Below are 25,069 nucleotides of genomic sequence, written 5' to 3' on the forward strand. Positions count from 1 at the left end.
GTGTACAGTGCAGATCACTGGAGAATTCTGCTATGTCCCCATCCTTGTACATGCTTTAAGGGGACGTGGCAGGGATGCAGAGGTTTATCCCTGGAAGAAGATCCAAAAGGTTTCTTTCAGTAAGCAGATGTCAAGGTGAACTCCAAGTTGGTTTGTTTTCAGTATGCCAGCTCCTGCTTGTGACACTGCATCCTCATCCACTGCCTTTCTGCTTATTCCAAGTGCCTGATGCAGATTTGATCATCTGCCTTGCTGGGACCTGCTGCAGGAGTGATGGTTCTCACTGTGCCAGAAGCATGTGGGCTGCTTCCCAAAGGAAATTAATGCCTTTAGAGAGATTTTTTTGTGTCTCATCAGCTGAATCTGCTTCTTTTTTTCTTTCTGAATTGCTCCACAAAAACTGTCTGCTTAGCAGATTAGGCAGGCAAGTCTTTCAGTGCTGAAATGCTTCATTATTTCCCTGGTCTGTGGATGGTATTGGTGATTAAGGTCCAGGGTCAGGCCTTGAGAGGCAGCCGTGTGTTTTGGGCAAACTTCTTTATATTGACTTTTTGCTCAGTTTCTCTCCAAGGCCAGCAGTGGTCATGACTTTTTGCTTCCCCAATTTCTATACATGTACATCTTTTTGGCTCTTCTTACAAATATGCTGCATCAAGCTTTTTAACCTATAAATGAAAGGTAATTGGTAGTAGTTACTTGAAACAAAAGGTTTGTTTCTCATTGTGTTCACAGCACTCTCCTGTAATTTCTGCAGAGACATTTGCAGTTTAAATGAGCCTGAAGCCATCATCAGGGTCTTGATGCCCAGCTCTTCACAGCTTGGGAAAAAAGGAAGTGCCTGTTTCTGAGTCATTATTTAAAACTAATAATAGAAAAGTGTTGATCTATTCAATTTTTTTCCCAGTTACCAGCTAATTGCTGCAAAACAGAAAGATGTAGAGAATCTCGTCTCCTGTAATGAGTAATCCCAGGAGTCTCTTGACTCCTGCTACATTTACATTTCTTCAGGGTGGGTTCATCTCACTCTTCAAAGATAAAGCGTGGATGTTTTCATCTCTTGTCTTTTCAAAGTGTTTATTTTTTCCTCTTTTAATTTCCATGTAATTGATGTTTAGTATGTGCAGACGTAGGTGGCTGGGACTGTAGCACAGATGCCGTGCAAGCTTCCTCCCAGCTGCTTCCTCCACCTCTTCATCTGGTTCTCTCTCTTCCTGCCCCTCCAACCAGTGCTTGGCTATTGTACCCCAGTGGCACTCTGCAAACCAGCTGCTGCCTCCTCATCCACAGTTGTCCTGTGATTCATGGCCATGACTTGTCCCAGGCACAAGCTGAGGAGTATCTTTTCAAGATTACTGGCTGTCAGTCATCCAGGGCAGGGGAGGAATGGGGTGCAGTGTTACCATCATTTTTGGCAGCAAGGTCCTGGTTGTACAATTGGCAGAAAAGGTGCAAAATGGCTGCAAATCCTGCCCAGCAGCTGCTGCATGGGATGCGAGTGTATCATCTCCATGTGGTTGCCTTGTGATTTAACAGAAATAGAATTAAAAATCCCCCCTCCCTTGCTGACACTGGCTCAAGAGGGGAGACTTTGAACACCTTCAGACACTTTGAATGCCTCTGAACGCTGCCTTCTCTTTTTCCATCCAAAGCTGGATAAAGTGGGTAAATTCCAGATTTATGTGCTAATACCACCCTGCACCCTGCTGAAGTCCAAAACACCCCATGTGTGAGGCTGCCTGCAGGCTGCCTGCATCCCAGTGGCTTCATCAGCCTCCCTGATAGCTGCAGTCAGGAGAATGTACGGGTGGTGTAAGGTCACTGAGGGCTTTGTCTTCTCTACTTTCCCTCTTTCACACCACCAAGTCCAGCCTTTATTGATGCCTTAGACATTTTAGTGTTTGCAGACCTGTACCCATCCAACATGCTGGCTGCTGTTGGCTCTCTCCTCATTTTCCATTGCCACACTTCAAAACACTTGCCCAGGAGGAGCAGTAAAGCTCAGACGGGGAGTGCTCATGTTGCAGTGGTTGGCTTCTGGATTCAAAATAGCTTGTTCCTTGCTGCTCCATCCTTTTGAAGTCCTCCTTCCCCACCCTGCCACCACTGCGAATGTATTGTTAGGAAGTCAAAGGGGATCCAGGCTCTGCTGAGCTTTGTGGTGAGACCACTGCATTGCCAGGACTGGGATGTAGCCTTTGGCTTTGGCAATGTGCATTTTTTGTGGGTTTCTTGCTCTGTTCTCAGTATGTGAAAGTGTGTATGTGAGGGGGAGAAGGACAAAGAGTTCAACCAGCCATGCTTTCTTCCCCCTGGTTTCCTAAAGGAGTTGGAATTTGGTATTTGACAAATAATAGCAGGCAGAATGCATCCATGCTGGCCTGAAGTCAGAAGAGGGCTAAAAATCCTGGAGTGTAGGTGGTTATGATACTAGTATTGATTTTATGAGGGGTGGAAAAATGCTTTGAAGCTGCTTGTTTGTGTCTGAATAAGTCCAGCTTTGTCATTTCATGCTCAGCCTGCAAAGTTGCATCCTGTTCCCCTCCTGGCTTGCTTTTCCCTGGGGTTGACCACTTGGCCAAAGTCAGCATGGAGTCTCTAACCAGGCAGAACTGATGTGCAGATGCAAAAATAACCTGGGGTTTGACCAAGATGTTTCCAGCTGGGTAGAACTAAAATCAGCTTTAGTGCTTGCTCAGCATCAGAGCCAAGGTCTTTACACAATCGTTGAACAGATTCAGTCCCTCGCTGTCAGATGCTGGATTCACTGGTACAGTGGGATGCATGTGACCTGGCTTTGCAGCTCCTGCATCCTGCAGGAAAGGGCTGTCAAGTCTCAGAGCACTTTTTTTTTTGAGCAGTGACATGACTTTGCCAGAATAGGAGAGTCCTTAACACGTGGGTACCTTTGCATCTCAGTATATTTTACCTTAACCCTTTAATTCACTTGTGTTTAACAGGGAAAAATTTCTAGACACATCACCCACAGGTCACATTTTCCCTAGGATAACGTGTGAGATGAAGTGCTTTGGCTGTGTGTTTTGCATCCTTCAAGGTGGCACTGGGAGGATGGAGGGCAGGGGATGAATGGCAGCATTGAAAGGGTGGTGAAGAAAAGCCAGTTTGTTCCTTCTTACGTAAGCTGGACCTTCGCAGCGCCCACGGGGGAAGGCCAGTGACTTGGCAGGGTGCTGCGGGGCTGTGGTGCAGAACGGTGCCAGGGAGGGTGTAGGGTGTGGTGGCTCATAAGTTAGTCGTGTTGCTTGAATTTAAGGGCTTGTCCATGTTGGTCTTGCTTGTAAACCCTCTAGTCAAGGGCAGCACGGAAAAATAAAGCAGAATTTAATAAAGCCATTGGTACCTGGCTGTTTCGGGAAGGGATGGGGAGGGTGGGCGGCGCTGAGTCTGGAGCTGGCAGTAATGCAGCTCTTCTCTGGTTTTGATTCAATCAAATCGGGGATCTAGCTTGGACTGTGCAGGATGAGTGAGGTTTGTCCTTGCAGGAGCTGGGAGCTGGGTAGCATTTTGCCCGGGATCTGCGAGAGAGCGCCAGGACATGCCGGGAGCCATGTGGGAGAGCCCGATGCTGGAGAGCCCCATGCTGGCGCGGGAGTGGAGCAGGAGAGCCATGTGTCCGGACAGGAATGATGCGGGAGAGTCCCGTGCTGGAATGGGAGCGATGCTGGAGGGCCCCGTGCAGGGATAGAAGGGATGCTGGAAAGCCCCGTGCAGGGATGGAAGGGATGCTGGAAAGCCTGGTGCTTGGATAGAAGGGATGCTGGAAAGCCCGGTGCTGGGATAGAAGGGATGCTGGAAAGCCCCGTGCTGGGATAGATGGAATGCTGGAAAGCCCGGTGCTGGGATAGAAGGCATGCGGCAGAATCCTGTGCCCGGACGGGAACGATGCAGGAGAGCCCCGTGCTGGGATGGAAGAGATGCTCGGCAGGGTGGCGGGTCTGGCGCAGCCTCTCGCTGCTGTGTCTGTGCGAGGCGCTGTGGCTGTCGGGCCGTGCATCCGCTCCGCAGTGGCCCATCTGAAACCCGTTTTGTATTCCTGGGCTCTGACAGGCGCCGCTGCCGCTCCCCCCGGCCTGGCTCCTGCGGCAGCAGAGTCCGGCTCTTACACCCGCTGTCACCAGCAATTCCTGTCACAGATGCCCTGCGAGATGATGAGCAAAGCGCAACCCAAGCCCACAGTGCAGTTCTGCACTCAGTGGGAGGTTTTATTTGTACAACCTGTGCTGCAGGTGAGCCTGTCAATGAGGCTGGAATATTAATTGCTGCCACTGAATACCAAAGGCTCTGGAAAACTCACAAAAGGAGGTGATTTAAAAAATATTCTATAGCATCATAGAATATCCTTAGTTGGAAGGCACCACCAAAAGGATCACTGAGTCCAATTCTTAGCCCTGCACAGGACATCCCCAAGAGTCACACCACAGGTGTTAATGGAGAATGGTGCAGTAATTGTAGCAGATTGCCCTAGGGAAATGGGGCAACTGAATGGGGCTGTTCAGCTGTCTTTGCTCACCATTTACACCTTAGGACTTGCTTTTTATTTCTGGCTTTTCAGATGCTGGTGTTCTTGCCATCTGGACTGTGAGGTTTGGACTTGGTCCACTGCATTTGGAGAGAGACAGTGACCCCCAGGCTGTGGTGGGATGCACGGTGGCAGGAGCTTTCCTTGCAGGGGTTGATATGAATACAGATGTTACAAACCCAAGCACTAATGTAGCAGACCATGTTCTCATCCTCAAAACAGAAGGCAGAGCTAAGGAGCATGTATTTAATTATCAGTGATGCTAATTGTTTGCTTTCATGAATCATTCAAGCTGTCTTCCTATACAGGGAAAGGAGCAGACACCTGTTTTCTGGAGGGCTCCTGGGGGTGAACTCTATCCACAGGAGGTATGGAGGTCTCTAGAAAGAGCAGTGACTTGGGTGGGAGTGCTGGGATACAGGGCTGCAACCTTTGGCAGTGAAAGCCATGCAAAACTGCCTCAATCCAGACATTTCTTACCATGGGGTTAGTCTGAAAGCTGTTGGCATGAAAACTGTATTGATTCAAGAAGTCTGTATCCTTTGGAGAACTCAGGGGCTTGTAGAGGTCCATGGGCAGAACTCCGCTAGAGAAATGCAGAGGTCACAGCTCACCATCCTGCTCTGTCCCTGGCGGGATTCCAGGCAGCTTGGGATGCAAGGGAGGCACAGAGCGTAGCATCACTTGGAACAAAATGTCTTTCTTTATCTTGGGGAATGCTGGGCATCCTTGAGCAGAGTGTGCTCAGGCAGCTAAGATGCCAGTGAACATTAGCAGGGCTGCTGCTTTTCATATAATGATGGGGTTTGTAGTTTTGTCTCAGATTCTCATAATCAAACTGTGCCAGTGTCATAACACTCCCAGCCTTGCCCAAACCATGTGTTAAACAAATGAGGGAGACTTTTCCTGACCCACCATGCAGTGCCTTCACAAATTCCATGTTTTGTCCCCCAGGCAGATGGATCACACACGGCTTTGGCAAAGCCACAGTTTGTGGCAGAGAAGATGCAGTTCAGTGTTTATTTCTCTGTCATTGCAGGAATTCAAAATGGATGGAAGAAAATGCCATTGGGATTGACTCTTGTTTTGTTTGGACCCTGCACAGGTCTCTGTGGAAAACATGGGAGGAGTGCAGGGAACAGAGAAGAGCCAAGGGGATGTGTCAAAAAGGCAGTGGTGGCCAAAAGCAGGGAGTGGAGCAGGGTTGGGGATGTGTTTCCGGAGGATGAAAAGGATGGGGGAGTGGAGGACACCTATAAACAAAATGGGGGTGCTACAGAGTGGGTAAATGCTGAGATGAGTGAGAGAGGATGCTCAGAAACCAGGTGCCATCTGTTGCACTGTGGAGACTTTCCCTGTCTGCTTTTCCAGGGGGGAGCAGGGCCCAAAGTAGAGGAGAAGAGAAATTAAGGAGTAATTAAGTGGTGAAAGCTTATCAGAATGCAGCAGGCAAAATCCCAAGGATTCTAATACACCATGTGAGGGCAGATTATCTGAAAGAGATGTGTCTTCATGAGTGGTGGTGGGAGTTGTAGACGTGGACCAAACAGTTGTTTAGAAGAACACTGAAAAGAGCAGTGGGCTAAGGGACTGCTTGCCTGTGCTGGGAGAGGAAGACTTGCTGCTTCTCCAGCTATCAGTCTCTGCAAGCAGGGCAATGTCCATGGGGGGTGGAAGTGCAGGAGAGATGGTGCCAACGACCTTTCACATGTTATTGGGCACCTCTGTCTGTCCTCAGTTTTTCTCTCTCAACCTTTGTGTGCCTTATTGATTTCTGACTCTGTATATTTTGTGTCTTGGGTAAATCAGAAGTATTTGTCACATAGAATGATCATGCTGAGAGTATAAAGCTTTTTACAAAGTCTTCAGTGACCTTTAGCTAATGGGAAATCAGTGAACTGAGTGTATATAAGCATCTCCTAAGTGCTGGGTGTTGCTGTGCACAGTGGGGACCCACCTTGGCATGACACAGCTACCCAGTGGCAGTCTGGGCAGACAGGTCTGCCAGATAAAGGCTCTTGCACCAGGTCAGGATGACCTAGATTTGTGCTTCTTAATTATCTCTATTTGTATTGTATATTGTGTGAATGTATGTGTTCCCGAAGTCAGGTGCCAGAATCAATCACAATCTTAGGCAGGTGAACACATTGGAATTGTTTAAACAAACACATGTTTTTGATGGGGTGAAATATATGCAAGTGATGGCCTTCTGTTTTCCATAAGCAGAAGATAATTTTTGTGATTACAGTAAGTACATTGCTATGGATTGTTATTTCTAGGAGGGTCACTGCTCCCTATTAACCCAGTTTTATCCTTCAGTTCTCGTAGGCAAACCCTCATTGTGTCCTGGGGATGTTTGTGCTGTGCAACCACCAGGATGCTGTGGATGTGGGGCAGTCAGGCTCTACCAATGGCTCTGGATATCCCTCTGGCTGTACATCCCTGAGCCTGCTTGCTTTGTTCCTGTTCCAGCTCCCCTCAGCAGCCAAAGAATGAACCCAGACTGGCTGTGTGTGCACTGGCCAGTTTTCACTGCATGTATCCAGGGGTTGTAACAAGTCTCCGGTTGGTGGGGCTGGAAGTTAATCTCTGCTTCAGAATGATGGAATTGGGATCATGTTGGGTTTCCCTCTTCTCGTTTAGATGCCTCAAGTCTGAGCTTTCTGGATTTCTAGGATTCTCAGAATAGCAGCAGGTTTCCTTTGAAGACCTGCCAGCTGCAGCAGGAGGGAGAGTACAGCATATGGTGGGCAGTGAAACCCACAGTGCTGTTCCCACAGACACTCCTGAACTGAGGCACTTCTTGAACTGATTTTGCATCATACACACAGGTATTCCTGGGGAAAGTGAGGGTGCTGGGAGCCAGCCTGAAGACAAAAGGCCTTTTTAGGACCAGGACAAACCATGTTTCTTTTCCACTGCACAGCACCAGGTAGAGGCAGAGCAGCAGGATCGAGCTACTGTGTGGTGAGGGCCCCTTCAGTACCAATTTGGGTCACTCTGGGACCAGGCTCACAGCACAGCCACAGCTCCAGGCTGCAGCATGAGTTTGGGGAGCAAACCTGCTTAGAAGAAGACACAAAGCATCTTTCATCAGCAAATGAGAATGTGAATTCAAGATGTCAGGGCAGGTTCCAGATGCATTTGCACTTTGCATTTATTACATTTTTTAGTGCTTAGCAAAAGGTCAGTGTGCTTGGACACAGTTCCTGGCTCTTGGAAAGTCTGCAGGTTTGGGAGTAGTGCTTTTCATTTTATTTTCAATAGGAAAACAGCCTGCTTGCAAAGTTTGCTTTTGGAATTGAGATGCCAGTGAAAATCTAGCTCTCATTATTTTAGGCTAGATAGACAATTAGGGATGAGTGGTTTTGAGGGGAGAATATGGTGGGTTTGGTTTATTTTCTCTATCTATTTTTTCCTTCAGTATACAAGAAAAAGCTTTCAGTATAGATTAGGTTGCTGCTGTCAGTGTTAGTTTTTTTTTTTTCTTCTGGCCTTGCTGATTGAAAGGAAATTTCCAATACAACTTAGTTGCCAGAAATGGATTCTTTGCTGGAACATTTGGTTAAAAAATTCCGACTTGCTCCTTGCAGTGATGCCATTTAGTGTGAGAAGACCTAGCAATTGACTGCCTTGTTCTTACCTCTGAGCTTGGTATTTTCTTTATTTCTGTTGGGGGTTTTTTTTGCTGGTGTTTTCTTTGGACAAACCTGTTCCCACACTGTGGAGATCATGATGCCACTCGGATGTTCACAAGCAAAGTCTTTCCATAGGATCCTTTCATGGCCTTTCTAAAGATCTGTATTGTACTGGGAGTGAAGAGCAATGGCAGGAGGAATTTTTCCAGATCCAAAGAATGGAGTTAATACGCTGGTGAAGGACCAACGTGTGGGCAAGGCATTGGAGGCAACCTGTGTTTTCTCTCATCTTCTGATCTTCTTGGTTCAAAGGTTGGACTTAATTATCTTGGAGGTCTTTCCCAACCTAAATGATTCTTCTTTCTGGGGGTTACTAGACCCTGTGTATTTGCCTCCAGGATCTCATTTGGTGCCTTTCAAGTAAAAATGGGGAAACTGCACGTGTTTGGCTTGATCTGCCTGACCCTGGCAAGGCATTTCTGAGGCCATTGTGCTGCTGCAGCTCCCTGCCCGCAGCTGCAAGGCCTGACAGCGTCGTGCTGAGACATCCCTCTCCTCAGCCCTGTTTAGACAGTCACCCACAGATAGCAGGAGCTGGACTGGGATTTGTTTTCCTTCTTTTCTTGTTTGGTCAAAAGCAATGGGGGATTTTTTTTCCCTCCCCTTGAAAGAACAGCAGTGTTTGGTTTGAGAAAGGATGAGGTCAAGAAACGGCAGGAAAAGGCTGTCTCATTGTATTTTTGGTTACTTGATTGCTTTTTTGCACCTGCACCAGACTTCCACTGGTGAGAACTGGGGCTTCTCTGGGCTCCCAGAACGGTGCTGTCAGAGAGGAAACATCTTCCACTCTCCACTCACATCCTGTGTTTTCCTTCTCACTCTGTCATCACTTTCCAGAGTAAAATCCCAAGATCACATTTGCACGTTTACACAGCCATCCACCCTTGTGTTCAGGCCAGGAAAGTGGCAACTACCAGCAGTGGAGGGATTAACTGGCAGGTGATTTTAAGGGCTCCTTTTTTATTATGCATCTCCTGTTTTTCTCCTGTGAAGTTCTCTGCAAATAAAGAGAAATTTTGCAAAACGAGAAGTTTTAGAATACAATGGAAGAAAGGAGCAATAAAAGAAGTTTATGAATAGAAGATTTAAGAAGAGGTGAAGAAGTTTTAAGAATTAAAAAGGAAGTAAGAAGGAAACAGAATTGATAGGTCACGTTTCTGGGCTGTCTCAACAGCAGTTTAATACAAATAAACTCCTGTGTGTAAGTGTGTTGGAGCTGCCTTTGCGTTGCCTTTCCCAAGATCAGAGAGCACCAGGAATGCAGCTGGGATACAGTGAAAGGTTTTCCATCCTTAATTCTGCAACTGGGTCATGCTCTGATCTTCAGTGAGTCTCTTATCTGTTCGATGCCTCCAGTTTTGCTGAGGTTACAACTACTGACTTGTTTCTAACGATTCAGAAATGCTCTTGGGCCAAACTGATACAGAGAATTACAGAAAACACTATTTAGGTTAATGGCTGCAACAATTAAATGGGTTCAGTTCTTTCTGACCCCAGGCTGTGGTTGCATGGCAAGTTAAGCAAACAGTTCAGTTACTGCTGCGGCGCCTGCAGGGAGGGACTGACCCATTAAAAACCTTATTTTATTGGACACCTTGTCCAGAGGTTTTAGTTTATGCTAGTTATCCTTAATCTAAATCATGTGTATTTGATAGGCCAATGTGCTCCCATTGGATTCTTTCCTGTTGTGCTTTTCAGGGATGTGAGGTACGTGCCTTGCATTAGCTCCAGGGCACTGTACACAAGATTTTCTGCGTGCAATAGTCTCTGGATTTTAATAACTTTTTGGGCAGGTCAATGGTGACTTGACATCTGTCCAGTCCTATTGGCACCTCCTTGGGTTTTATTTTGACTTAGGGAATTGCAGTGTGAAGCAGGCTTATTCCCTGCCAAATAATTTTTTCCTAGGGTGTTTTTTTTTCCCTTTTCTATTCCTGCTCTAACTTTGCCTGCTTTTTGTGTTTTAAGGTCTGAAGTAGGTTAGCCCCTCTTCTCCTTCCTGCTCCCACACTGGCACTTCTTGAGGAGTACCACAGCCTCAAATTTGCCATCTGTGCTGTTTGATTGTGTCTGATACTCTGGTCTCTAACACCAGCTATTAGGTATTTGAAATAAATTTGAGCTGTTGGAATTGGGAGATGACTTTAGAGGTGCTGAAGAAGTTCTTCCAAGAAACCAATATATGCTCAGAATCTCCAAGGGCAGCAAGAGAGAGAGTAGAAGTAGGTTATATAAAGCCTGGACAAATAAAATATTCTTATTATAACTCCATCTCTATGGGCACTATGCCAGCTCTCTGCAAGCAATCTTTGCATCTTGCTTTGCCAGTTAATTAGACATCTATTATTTTATTATTTCAGCAGGAAACATAGCTTGAGTGATGACTTTGGTACCCAGCCCAGTTCTACTGTGCACTTTCTGAGCCCTGAATTATGGAAATGCTTCCAGTCAGTCTCTGCTTCTTCTCCAAGTGTGTATGTGAGTTGTCAGTGCTGCCTGGGGACATTTCCTGGGGACAGCAGTTCTGTGACACATTCCTCCAGCAGACAGGCCCCTGCAAGGATGGGGTCAGTTCCTCCTTCCCCATCTCCTGCTCCTCTCCTTTTCCTGCCTGGACACCAGTTTGGCTGCTCCACTGGGGACACGGATGCACTGGAGAACAGAGCCACACACCATGTGCAGGGATGTGGCAGCCCAGGGCTGGTTCCCAGTGCCCACTTCTCTTAGCCAGACTATTTCAGTCAGTTATATCTAGAAACTATGGTGAAAACAGTTTATTTTAAGCTGATACTTTTTTTTTCAAGACCTTGATTTTGTAAACAAGTTTGTTTACCCTTCCTATCCAGCTCTGGGGTTATCCACCCACAACCAGGGGGCACAGACCAGAGCCTGAGCATGGTTAGAGCTGCCTGCCCAGACATTCACGATGAATTGTTTGCTGACAAGCTTCAGACCTGCAATTACTCACAAAAATTAGTCAGCAAATAGTTTTGAATAATGAACGCCTTTGAGAAATTTGAGTTGTTTTGCAGGCATATTCCAGACAGAGAACATGCTCAGAAAGTCATAGCTTTTAACATGTTTTCCCCTCTGTTTGAAAGGCTGTGGAGTTGGCATAACATCCCTTTCTGGTACCTTCACATAGAATTAAACTGCTCCACCAGGCTCATGTGATGCAGGCTGAGGGTGCCCCTTCAAGAGCCTCCTGCTCTGACAGAGCTACAGGTACCATTTGCCCCCAGGTCCCCACCATCTCCTCCTTCAAGCAGGTCTGAGTTGCTGTTTTTCCCAGTCCAGCTTTCCTGGACTGAGCAGCAGGGATGTCTTCCTCCATAGATGCTATCCAGGGCTGGAGAGCTGGGTCCTGCCTGGTGTCACCTTCTTTGGCCAGTATTGCCTTTATGATCTGCAAAATCTGCACCTGAAACTGCTGTGAGTCCTTTAAGCAAAGGGACTGTGGAAGTGCCAAGGGTCAGGAGAGGTCCATGTGAGAATTTCACATCCTGAGATCTACAAGAGAAGGAAAAGGCAGCTTGTGAGGTCAAGTATCTGTGGGTTTGTTCCAGCTCCCTGCCAAAGTCCAGTGTGCGATGTTTTATAGCTGGGGAAGGAGAGCTTTTGGCAGGGAAAGCAGAAATGACTGACACCACTTTGCAGCTGAGGCTGTTCAGCCCCTGAGTCCCATCAAGGGGTTGATTACTGGGGAATAAAAGGATGGCTCTTGCCAGTAGGGAGTCATGAGGGCAAGGAGTTAAGGATCTGGTTCTTTTTTGGGCAGGTGGCTTTCAGTCACCCTCTCTGGACCCTGCAACTGGCCAAAGTGGAGAATGATATAGGAAGAACAGGTCAGAACGTGGTAATTGTATTGGTAAGTGAAGGACACAGGTCCTGGGGGAAAGAGGAGAGTTCAACCTGGTGGCACAAGAACTTAAGTGTTAAATACTGGGGTCTGTCACTCACATTGATCTAAATCTTCTGTATCTGCTTTTACAAACTAGGGAAGAGCTTTGGCACCAAAGGGGAGAGAAGATTCTCACCAAGAGATCTGCTTGAGCCTGGTCAGGATATGTGTTTGGGGTAAGGCTCAGACTGTGGTTCAGGTGACCCCACTGCATGTGCAACAAAGAGCAGATGGAATCTCTCCTTCACGAGATAAACCCTGCAGGGGCAGGCTGCATTTTTGTGCCTGGAGTCCCTTCAGAGTGAGGGAGAAAAATCTGAGAGGTTGTGATGATTGTCCTCTCCTCCACACATGGTCCTGTCACCCACAGTCAAGGGATGGGATGTCACATAAACAGAGGTGGTACAGCCACAGCAGCAAGATTTGTGCATACTCCCAGTGCAGGATGGATCTCCAGGTTATCCTCCACTTACCTGTGAGCTCCCTTTGAACCAAGGCTGGGTGCCAGGTCCTCAGGGATTTACCATTGTGAACACAGTATCTGCTCCTTTTCCACCAAAAAAGGAGGGGAAAGTCACAGAGGCCATGGAGAGGTGTAGGGGAATGAGTCATGCTGCCAAAACGGTTGGCAGAGACAGAGGTTGCCCAGAGAGGCTGCAGATGCCCCATCCATGGAAGGGTTCAAGGCCAGATTGGATGGGGCCCTGAGCAAGCTGGTTTAGTGGGTGGCATCCCTGCCTATGGCAGAGGGGTTGCAGCTGAATGATCTTTAAGATCCGTTCCAACCCAAACCATTCTCTGATTCTATAAGATGGTCTGTTCTTCCTTTTGGAGGTGCAGAAGGGAGAGGAGGGCAGTGCTGCCGGTGCAAAAGGCTTGCAGACATCCACGTGCTGCACGTTCCCCTGACCCGTGCCTGTCGCAAGGAGCCAGCGCATCCCTGTGAATGGGAACGGCTCTGCTCTCACTGGGACCGGGGTTTGCATATTTGAAGCTCTTTGGCCACAGCCTGTCAGCGGGAGAGCGGCGGCGAAGGAAACAGCTTCAGACGTTCGTACGCAAATGCTTCTGCCCGAAGGTGGGACGGGAATACAAATCAACTCCTCTCTCTGCTGGGCTCTGTGCGTTTAGATTTGCTATTTCTGCATATTCATCTGCATTTGAAACACCCTCCCAAGCTCTCACAGCCCCTTCCGAAGGAGCCGAGGTGGGAAATTCCCGTTCTCAGGATGTTTTGCCATCTAGTGCCCAGCTGGGAAATCTCACCCGGCTGTGGCCAGAGTTGGGGCTTTGGGAAGACAAAAGCACCAGCGATGAGTTTTTTGGAAGAGCATAAATATTTTAGGAGGACACAGTGAGGCAGGAGGCAAGATTTAGGGACTGCCATGGGTATGACTCATTGGTAGCCAACAGCATATATTGGTATCTCATTTCTGACAGTAGACTTCAAAATCTTAAATTGGTCCACTGCTGTCATTCCTCTTGAATCTCTAAAAAGGTGATGGTGGAAAGTGAGAAGAAAAGGGAGGAGTTAAAACCCACTGACCTGGGGAATGAGTATCCCAAAGGTCAGTAGAGTTGGATGTGAAGGGAAATGGCAGAAAGGACAGGGATGATCTGGAAGAATATCAGGCAAGAAAACAAATTTCACCAGTCACTCTGGGCCTGTCTTGCTTCCCTCCTCCTTCAGAGAGCAGCTTGCTCCTGCTGTCCAAGTGTTGTGTGGATTTGGAGCTGATTGTGGAGCTGAAGGTCTGAAGAGGAAGCCCTCTGCCTTGTTTCCAGCTGTCTGAGAGCACATGTCTTTGCTGTTCCCCTGCTGCCCAGGAGATGCTTGAAGAGATGCTGGTGATGGACGAGACCTGGCTGTGCATTGCAGTCAGGATGTTTGTCAAATAGCAAGGGAAAACAACGACACCACTGACCCAGAGCAAAGTCCTGGACTGCCTGGAAGGCAAATAATACCAGCTGGAAAGCCAGACCCGCAATGGCCTCTCTTTCTCTCTCATTGCTATAACAGGTTGTTGATGGAGAAATCTCCTGTTGGTGGAGAAGGGTGAGAAGGCAGAGGATAGAGATGGATCCTGAAGAATCCCAGGCAAGCAAAGCCTCCAGAGCATCCTACTTGTCTGTTAGTCAGATCCCTCACTTGTCATGTCCTCTGTGTCTGTGTCCTTCTGTCACTCTGCATTTGTGCTGCCAAGCACTCTGGAGTTGCTGCACCCAATATGACCAAACACTTTGTGCTCACAAGGATCAGATTTTCAAAGCTATCAGACTGCTAAATATGCCAATATGTGACTAATGGCTTCTAAGTGGACTATGCTCTCAGAACCCTGAGACATACAAAGGGGCTGAGATAAGACAGGAGAGGGATGAGGGCTTTGTATCATTTAAAAAAAAGCTGCAACTCTCAAGTGGTTTGGAAGAATGTGTATAATGTCTATTATTCATTTCTGATGGAAAGAAAAACATGAAAGAAATGCCTTAAGTATTTCAATGACTTTATTGATTGATATTATAAAGCATATATTACTAAACCATGTTCTGTTGTGGTTCTGCAGCAACTGATAAACAGCATCCTCAGCAAATGTTTTCACAAGTTGTTTTCTTTTCACTCTGGAGTTCAGCTTAGCCTTATCTATTTGTCTTAAAAGCAAAGTACCAAAATATCACTGCAGCAGATACACAAATTGTCTCAAGTAGTATCCTTCTGATAGTCTTAAAAATAGAAATAAAACGTTGCAAAACATAGTCATCATCAATGGCTGGAACAAAAATAGAACCATTGCTACATGTTTTAAAAAAAAACCCTATTGTTTAAGTTTAAAGGTCATAAAAATCCCATTTTGCTGTTTGCTTTAAAAGCTCAGGTGTTGGAGGAGTCTGGATCAGAGCAAAGATAAAGCCTTTCTCACCATAAATGAAAGTTGATGTAAGTAACAAGATCCATGTGCCTGACCTTTGAGAGACATCAAGCTGGTGCGTGGGGAAGAAACTGCAGTTCAAAATCACAACAAATTCGTCAGAAAATCTTTTCTACATTGTTATTACCTGCAGCTGGGATATGTCATGAAATCTCGGATTCCCTCATGCCTCACAAAAATTGGTGGTTGGAGTAGCTCATCTATAAATAATTTAAGTTCCACTTACATGGAATGAAGATTCCAGTATCTCACCAGGTCATCATAAAGGCAATCAGCAACTTGTATCCTGTTACATCACAACCCCCTGTGGAAATCCTCAGTTTTGTCCTTGAGATGTGGTGTTGGAGTCTTGATGTGAGCAGGAGTGGGATGCAGGGCAGCAATTCTGCTGAGGCATCAACTAGGTTTCAAAGCTGAATTCCACAAAAAAACCCCCAACCTCTCAATTTCCCAATATTTAGTACGTGTTACAGAAGCAGGGGAATTAAATTTAATGGTCTTTATAGAGTCCAGAGAGTCAATAATTTTAATGCTGGCTTCTTTTCAAGCTGATTTTTATTATATCATTACTATTTAAATGGGGTAGCTTACAGCATGGTGCTGTTCAGGCATGAGGAATTCTGGGTTGTTTCCTACAGAGCTGGAATGAGACAAAATACAAAGAACCGCCACTGCAGATATCCCAGAATTCACTCTCAGGTCACTGGAGTGCCTCTAGGGCACAGTGACATGTCCAACTGTAATCAAAACCTGGGTCATAAAAGTACTAATAGACCCTGTAGGTCTGAAGAGGTATCACATTGCAGCAGCAGTCCTAGGAAAATGCATGACTTCCTATTCATTTCATATCATCTTAAGGATCTCTGGGCCAACCACGTCATGGAGAAGTGTATTATTTCTCCGAGAGCCACTGAATCTGTGATGGTGGAGATTAAATCCAGATATCAAATGTTGCAGGCATGTACCTGAAAGCAGTCTTGTGAAAAACTTGGATTAGTGGGGAGCAGTTTAACAGAGGGCAATACCAAACTGGCCTCTTCTTCTTACAATTGCTTATGACTTTATCTTAGTGACAGGCACAGCATGTAATTCCCCAGGAACAAGGTGTGAGTGTTTGGGAAATCTTTATATAATCTATGAAACCTGGAAGGAAAAGATTAAGGATGTGCATTCTTTAAGAGGATACTGTTAGGTCTGTCCTTGTGGAAGGAAGGGGCTTTAGCAGAGAGCAGAGGTGAAATCCATGAATGCCTGAGAAAGTGGGGCTTGGGAGGAGGAGTTTCATCACTGACCTTGGGGATGTGGGGCAGCAGGGCAGGGCAGGCCACCTCCATGACATAGTGGAGGGACTGGATGCTTTCAGGTGGGTTGAAGATGAGCCACCAAGGAGCACAAGGGTTTAGTCACCATCAGCTGAGGGTGAGTCTGGCAGGGAGGCCTTTATGAAGTTGTTGAAATTACTGTATGCTTTAATTTAAACCCTTCTTCTGAGCTGGCTCCACACCCTGTCCCCTGTGTGGATTGAAAGAGAGAGAGTTCAAAAACAGTTACTTAACATTTCTGTTGGATGTTCTCTTAGATGTGTATTTCTTGGATGAAGGAGGAGAAATGTGCACACAGCATTTCCTAGTTGAAAGCTAACATGTTCTTCATGTGTTCTCACCAGAATGACAATTCAGGTATCCTACTTTGCTATTTTCTTTGAAGACTATGAGAGGAGGGTCTCCCACCTGGTAGAGATGACTCTCTGAGGTGAAACCAGTAGCTCTTCTGGATTTTGCAGATGCTTTGGCACATCCTACACCCTGACAGTCCCACATCACAGCCCCACTCTGTCCTGCACTCTCTCCTGTCTGCAGGACACAGCAAATGACTCCAATTTCAGTTCCTCCATGTCTCAGCTGTTTCTGTTACACCAGTAGATGGTGCCACCAAGTAGCATATTTATGTGAACAGTTTCTTATCGGAGGCATTTTAAGTTTACTTCAAGCACTGTACCTGTCCTTTGATCCAGCAGAATTCCTTCCTTCCCCCTCTGTAAAGAGTTTTTCCCCCACGTTTTGGATATTACCCAAGAGGGCATTTATACCTTGAATTTTCCCCTATTTTCATCTTGCCATCTAATTAGCACGATTTTCCCTGTACAAATATTTAGGCAAAAACCCTAAACTGTGCTCATTCGTTTTTTAATTAATATGGGGATTTTCTGGATTTTTGTGGGGTTTGAGTCACATTCAGTGCTCAGACTTTTTTATTGGGCCAGAATCTGCTGTCAGAAAACGCCTGTGAAGCAAGTGGTTCTGGAGAAGACATACTGTGAGTAACTGAGTGTTCAGTGCTCTTGGTCATGTCTTGAGAGTCTTAGTTCTCCATTTTCAGACTCCTTGACAGCACATTTGCAAGTGGGAGATCACTATTGGTTTTGTTTCTGGCCAGGCTGGAAGTTGTAGTGGCTCCTTTCTTGTAACCAGAGTTGACAGGAAAGGAACAAATGGTGAGCTCCATTTCCATCTTAGTTGTCTTCTGCTGCATCAGGCCCCAAATGAGAGTGCCTTCTGTGTAGCACAAATGCTTTGATAATTCAGGCTGTCAGCTTTGCCTGCAAAAGCCAGGAAAAAAAGGATATGAGAGAAGGCTCCCCTGTGGGCAAAATGCAATACTTCATTCCTGATTCTTTATTTGCTTTTTTTGTTGGAAGTTTCACCTGTGGAGCATTTGGTTTCCTGCATCTCAAAGCATGGCTTTCCTTTAGCAGGCTGTTTAAATATTTACTTTCTCTGCCCTTCCCATCCCACCATACTTCAAACCAGAGAAGGGAACATTTATCCACATGCAGCCTGTGAGATGCTTTGTCTGACTGAGTAACAAATATTTGCAGTTTAATAAAGACTGGAGCTTTCAGTCTTTGGGAACATGTATTACAGCCTCAATTTGGAATGGGTGATGAGGTGATTACTAAACCCTGGTTGCCATGGGGAAGGGAGGAGGGTGATTGGTTTTTGATGGAAGAAACTGAGAAGTACCTACAGTAACTTATTGCTAATACATACACAAGGTGCACTTGGCATCAATGCATCTTACAGGGAGCAGCAGTCAGCCTTGTTAATGTCTGAGGAGTCAGCTCTAGCAGCACCAGTTATTGATGCTGAAGGTCAGCTTTTAGTGACTGGTCATTCCTTGAAACCTCCCTTGAATCTGGTGCAGGCGTGGGCGTGATTCCCGCAAGGGTGGTTGATTGAATTTGTGAGCGGTTCAGGGGTACTCACAAATCAAGCAGACACTGGCCACCTACAAACAGGAGTAAAGCTTCAGTATGAAATGGAATCTGGAGGCTGAGGGCTTCTGAATAAATCAGATTATCGTGCTGGTGTGCTGGAGAGCAGCCCCTGCCTGAAAACTCCTGGAACTTCAAGGGAAAGCTGGACAGTTGGAACTGTTCATGGGGGTGCAAAGATGTCCCAGCTGAGGGGTGTGTGCCAGAGGGTTTGTATCTGTGTTTAGTGCTTGGAGCACAAGGAATAGGTTGTCTCCTTGGTTAGATACACAGGACTTGACTCTTCCTGCCCTTGGATAAAGCTGCAGCAATCTCTCCCCAGGAGGAAAGCACTGAGCACCTTCATCCTTTCCTACATCCCTCCTCTGCAGAGTACACTTGAGAGCTGCTCTGGGTGTCCATTTTCTCCCTGGAAATGGGAAGTATTTTGGTTCTAACCATTGAAAATATGTGCTAACTCCTGCCTTCTGTATTGGGTGTCACCCAGTTTCTGGGGGATTCTGAGGGGTTCCCACACTGCATACAGGCAGCAAGCCAGCCTGTTTGCCCTGGGTCACTGTGGAGTTTCTACCTTGCTCCTTCTCTCCTCTTAGTTCTTTTCATGTTGGAAACAGCCCCCAAGTAGCCGGTCTTTGGAATGACACCTCTTATCATCGTCCTTAGCGATCAGACAGCAGTGGAGCCACATCACTATAATTGTGTTTGTCTCCTTCACTGGCTTTTCCCTGTAAATTTGTTCCTTGCATTTGTTTCTGGATGGCAGACGCGTTAATGGCTGGGCAGTTTCAATGTGTTTATCTTTTGTGTGCTGCATATTTTGGATATAGAAGCAGTGGGAAGAGATAAGCGCAAAGAAACCACTTCTGCATTAATGCCAGTAATTCTGAGATTATAAATATATATGAGAATGTTTCCGTGATTATGAGTATATTTTAATGTTTTGTTTAGTGCATTGACCCTCTGGGGACGAAACAAGAGAAAACCTCATTTGTATAATTTAAAGAGCTCACAATAAAAATAGGAGCAAAGAAAGTACAAATTAAGTGGCCGTGCTTTCAGACACATGCGGATACCACTCCCTTTGAGGGCCCAGTCCTTGCAATGGAGCCTGCATGGCTCCAGTCTGTTCCTTCTTGAACCAAAGCCATGGGCTGTGGAGCCTGTGCCACCACAATCCTGGCATCTCTTCGGGGATGGCAGGGCTGAGGGAAGTCAAGTCTGAGCTCATGGGATGTTACAAGGGAGACATGGGGACCATTTTCCATTTGAGAGGCCATGGAAAGGACTGCAGGGACTCCCAAAGCCAGTTGTCTTTCCTTTCCCCTTGGTGGATGGCAGACCATTACATAGTAAGAGGAGAGACATTTAAATTAAGACAAATTTGTGTAGTCCCTATATTGGTTGTTTGGTTCTTGAGCAGCTCCTCCTACAAAGGTACAGACATAAGCTCACCTAAGGTTATTTTATTTATGTACTTTCTTGCTACTTCACAATTTGTGTTGTTTTCAACTCTGTCTGTGCCCAGTTCTGTCCAGCATTTTGTTCAAGGTCACACTCCATCATCTCACCCCTTTGTTTGCAGATTTCTTATTCCAGCACAGCATACCAAGGAATAAAAAATATAATGATTAACTTTTCCCACAGCTGAGAAAGGAGAAAGGGAAAAAAAACCCCATACAACAATAATCTATCAAAACATTTCCCATGAGCCAAGGCTGCTTGACTGAATTTCAGATTTATCAGCAAAAATGAGGCATTACTTTTCTCTTTCTCACCCCTTTTGAGTTCTCTCCAGCACCACACCTCTCTGCTCCCACAGAGCAGGATATGGACCCTCCATCAGAAAGTGCTGTTCCCTGAGATTTCCTCCAGTCACTTCCAATTGCCATGGGTTATGGCCCATACTTCTGTGCTACAAGAACAGGCAGCAAAGGTTGTCTCTGGTTTAACAGTTTCAAGCCTGCAGAGAAGAAATTTAAAGTCTTACTGTCCAATTGTGTTGTTCCTTTGCAGCCAACCAAGCCTGGATTGAGCAGCTTTCCCCGTGTCCTGGCATGGTCTCTCAGCTTCCCTTGGTGGTGGGTATGGAAGAAGGGGAGCTGCTCCATTACCACTGCCCAGATTCCCACATCCATCACTGTCCCCCCATTTATCCAAGTTTTGCTTTTTGCTTGATGGAGCAAAACACTGGGAAAGAGTCGTTTGCTGTTTCTAGGAGTTCTGGCTTCCTTTTCTGGCATTGTGCCTTGCAGAAAGGCTTTGCTGTTTCCATAACAAATTTGGCAGCTTTCTGGCTCCTGGGCTGTCATGCCTGGACTTCAGGAAGGGAATTAGGGAGGTGAAATCAAGAAGAGTATTTTGTTGTTTGAGACCAAAGACTTTCCCACTCTACCCATCCTTCCCGTGTTGTACTTGCACACAGAGAAATGTGGCTGCTGTAGGTGTTTTCCTTCTGGGATGTGAGTCAGTAGAGCCATTTCAACCTCCCACAGTCAGTTCTGTGTGACATGATCTTGGTTAAGCCCTAAATTTCCATTCACAGCCTCTAATCACACAGATATTCACCAATTTTTGGAGGGACCAAGGTGTTTTAAACTTGATGTGCCTACACTTTTACTGGGTGGAAAGTGTATTTATATGTAAGTATTCCTCATTTCTGAAGCATACAAGAAAAGCCCATATTGATGGAAAAGCATTTATTCTTCATTATCTGAATTCTCGCTGCAAGAGGCTGCACATCATCAGGCTGCTGTGTTGTTCCCAGCAAAAGGCAGCCTCAAAAAGGGGTTTAATATCCCTCACAGTAAATTCCTGAAGGACTCCCTGGAGGAAAATTGCATATTTTGGCCCCTGATGGCCTGTGTGGAACCAGCAGAATATCCAAACTTGAGGCATGAAGGTACTGTGAAAGGAGTGGTGAGAATTTCACCTTTCTGCAGGGAGAGAAATGAATACATTGCAGCTCAGACCTCTTGGAAAGGTCTAATGTGGTATTTATTTCAGATATAAATTTGCCTATATAAAAATGACACCTTTGTGCTCACCCTGTGGTGCCAGATCCAGCTTTCACTTGTAAATTAGGAATAGATCCATTAAGCTGAGGGAATTACAGCAGCTGATGTGACAGCAGCCTCACCTTGGCAGTATTTCATGCACTGTGTGCTTCTAATACCTCTAATATCCTGCTGGTATGAATCAGAAGAAACTGCTGAAGCCAACAGTGGTGGAGAGGGAATGAAAGAGAAGCAGGATCTGTGTGGTTTTGGGCAGCAGGTAACCTGGGCACACTCCTGCCACAGAGGAGCATCCCCACCTCCCCTCTGGGTACTTGGGGGCTGTGCTGGAGAGAGGAGGCCAAAAACATTTTGATGTAAACTCTTGATCACTCTTTCATGTTGCTGCATGGATGCACCTCTGTACCTCCTCCCTGATGGTCCAGGGCCACCACGTGGATCTCACAGGGCTGATTGTCCCACCACAGTCTGTTTCCCCTCTGGCTCAGAGGAGCAGACTGCAACCTTGACCCTGCCAAGGCTTTTCTCACAGCTGAGAAAAGACTCACAGAAGAGGACAAGAGGAGGAGGATTTTGGATACTTTTGCCACTACATTTCTGTTTCTTGATGCCTTTCTTCCAAGGGTTGTGTTATGTCTTTACCTTCTGAAGAACATCCCACCTTCGTGGAGACTTTGTGAGTCAGCCCACGCCAAACATTGATCTGTACTGCGAGGCAGCGCAGGAACTTCTTGTTTGCTCCTGTGCTACCCAAAGTCCAGAAAAACAGTCTGAAAAAGCAGAAGTGCTGGATGAAGCCTCAGGAATTCTGTGTTCAGTTCTCAGCTGAGGAAGACAATTAGGAAGGTGACTGAGTTACAGCTCCTCAGCAACGATGCTGCGTCTCAGGTGCAGGTACCACTTACCTGCTGCTGATTGTGCACAGTCATGCTGGAAAAGGTCTTCCTCCAGGCATGTGGCTTTGTGAGATCCTTAGACTGCCTCCGGTGCTGATTACTGCAGATTTAATACTGTTATTAGTTTAGCCAGGCAGACCTTTATCAGAAGAGATTAGCAGGTGCATGAGAGCTTTAATATCCTTTGCAGATCTATTTCTCCCCCAGTAATTGCCTTAAGATGATTTTCTTTACTGTCTGGATTTTCTTTCATTCCCCTTTTTATTTTTTAGCTTATTTCCTGAATGTTTTGCCACATTTGCCTTCTTCACACCAATAAATAGCAGCTCATGACTTATGAGCACCAGGTAATGGGATACATCTGCCTAAAGACTCATTCATAAAGCTCTTTAATTCAGCAGCTTCATTCTTGTGGTGAATGGCTGAGGACAGGAAAGCGGGGCTTGACTGAAAACACCTCGGGTGAAAAATTAAGAAAGGCAGAAGACTACACAGCACCTGGGGTAGCAGCATTCCAATTCAGCCACCGAGGGATGTTGGAGCATCCCTGGCTCCTTGTCAGCAGGTCCTTGTAGCTGCTCTTTGCAAACTCAGCCTCACTGCAATGATTAGGAATGAGAATAGTTCCATCTCCCCAGTCTGTGCTGGCCAAGGGCACCAGATCTCCAGGCTGTGGCCAAGCCTGTTTCATGGAGCTTGGGAGCCAGACAGGGAATCCTCTCTGGTGGCTCTGATTGAGGATGTGGTCCTCAGTGTTTGGAGGTGCTTGGCCAAGCACCAAACAGCCACCTTTGGCAGGGGCAGGCCATTGCTCACTGCTCTGCAGATTGGACCCAGAGGGTCTGGCAGAGGGCTGTGGCTGGCAAATGCTACCTGATAAAGGAATGATTTAAATTTCGTAATTTTATCCTACAGTGCACACAGCAGCTTGTGCTCCTCAGTATCATAAAACCTTGCAGAGACAAGGGTAAGGCATATGGGGACAAGCTGTTAATTCCTGGATCTTACAGGTGCAGAAATATTTCATATGTATTTTTTAAAATAAATTGTCCTTGAATAATTCACACACACACCCACACCCCAGTTTGCAACTTAAACCCTCTGTCTTAGGATGCAATGAGCGAGAAGGAAAAGGTTGGGCATAGAAAGCATTTCAAATCAAAGGTCACATTGCAGCTCCATGAGCCTTCTCCTTCCCCATGGGGTGAGGTTAATCACAAGCTAATCAGTGCCCCATGCTCTGGTGGGGCTCAGCTCCTCACCAGTGTGCCCTGGCTATTGATTTCTTCTGAGGGTGTCATGCAATCAGCAAGAGACACCAAACAGGAAAGTTCTGGTGTAGATTTCTCACTTGGAAAAAATGTTCCGTGCAAGTGCTGCATCCATCTTTATTGCTGAAATATTTGAAAGTATTTCTGGCTTGTTTCAAGCTAAGGGGGGAAAAAAGCCTAAATCAGGGCAGCCAGGAGCCTCCCTCAGGTTCTGGCAGGGGAGCCTGGGAATGGGCAGTCGCATGAGGCTGCATTGACTTTCCTGCTGTGTTGTGTCAGTTCTAAGTCTGAGGATTTTGCATAAAGATGTTTAGCTGGCAGAGAAAGAAACTACTGCAGTTCCTGTGCCCCTGGGCTGACCTAACCAGTAGTTGTTCATTCCCAGAAAGTTTGAGAAAGTCTTATATGATCCCCACATATGCCAGGCAAGCTGTGCTTTCCTGGAGGCTGCCTTTCCCAGAGGGCTCCAGCAAGCAATTTGGTTCTACCTGCTCATAGCTGCTCTTTTATTTGTTCTTCTAGCAGATGCCAGGGATTTATTTTCATGCCTAATATAATGACAAAGTTAAACTGAGCTGCACTGTTTTTTCCTAGAAAATTTACACTGATAATTCTCTTTACAGCAACAGCATTGCAATGCACTGGAAAACCAGGCAAGTCCTTCACTCTTTTGGTTCCTTTATATACGCTCCCTGTTCTTTCAATTGTTTCAAGTCAGAAGAGCTCAAGTGTTGTTTTGTGTGGGATGTACTGTGGTGGGGGGAGTGCAGAAGAAGACACAGGAACCATATTGGGGCTGCTGGTGTTGCAGATAACTCACCAGCCAGCTTCCATCCTAGGTTGAATCCCAGCATCCATAAGAATAATATGTAAAATACCAGCAGGCAGGAGTTTCCCTTTGGAGGGCATTCTTTCTGGGATGCTCAGAGTTGTTGCAGAGAAGCTGCTGACCCATCAAGAGGGTTGAGGAATATTAGAAGAAGGTGATCTGTTGATTCTGTTGTGTTGCACTGGAGTGGGCACCATCCCCTGGGGCTCCTCAGCTCTTGCTCTGGAAACGACTGAGCGAGCATTTCTCTGCCTGTGCTGTGTCAGCACTAACGTGTCCTACCTCCAGATGTCCTGCAAAGTTTCACTGTTGGTCAAATTATGTCAGGCCTGAAATCATCTTCTGCTCTCACCCTACTCTTTCAAACAGGACTCAGGCTAATGTGGAGGATTTTTGGCATAGAGATGTAAGAAGAAGGGTCCTGAATGGATCAAACAATGCTTAGCCCAGCAGCCTGCTCCCAGTGGGAGGGAGCAAGTGTGGAAGTTACAGGTTATAAACTCAGTGCCCTCTAGGAAGTTTCATCATTGTATTTCATAGCTGTTGATGGCTTTTTCTGCTGTGAACAGCCCAGGCTCTTCTTGGACCCCTTTTATTGCTTTCAGCCTCACCATCTCCTCTGCCTGTGAGCCCAGTGGCTGCTGGTGTGAGAAGAGGTGCTGCCTTGCCCTTACACATGCTGTATAATCATTTCACTGGCTTCCCCTGGGTATTTTATTATA

The sequence above is a fragment of the Pithys albifrons genome, chromosome 16 (genome assembly GCF_047495875.1).
Source record: "Pithys albifrons albifrons isolate INPA30051 chromosome 16, PitAlb_v1, whole genome shotgun sequence".
NCBI lineage: Eukaryota > Metazoa > Chordata > Aves > Passeriformes > Thamnophilidae > Pithys > Pithys albifrons.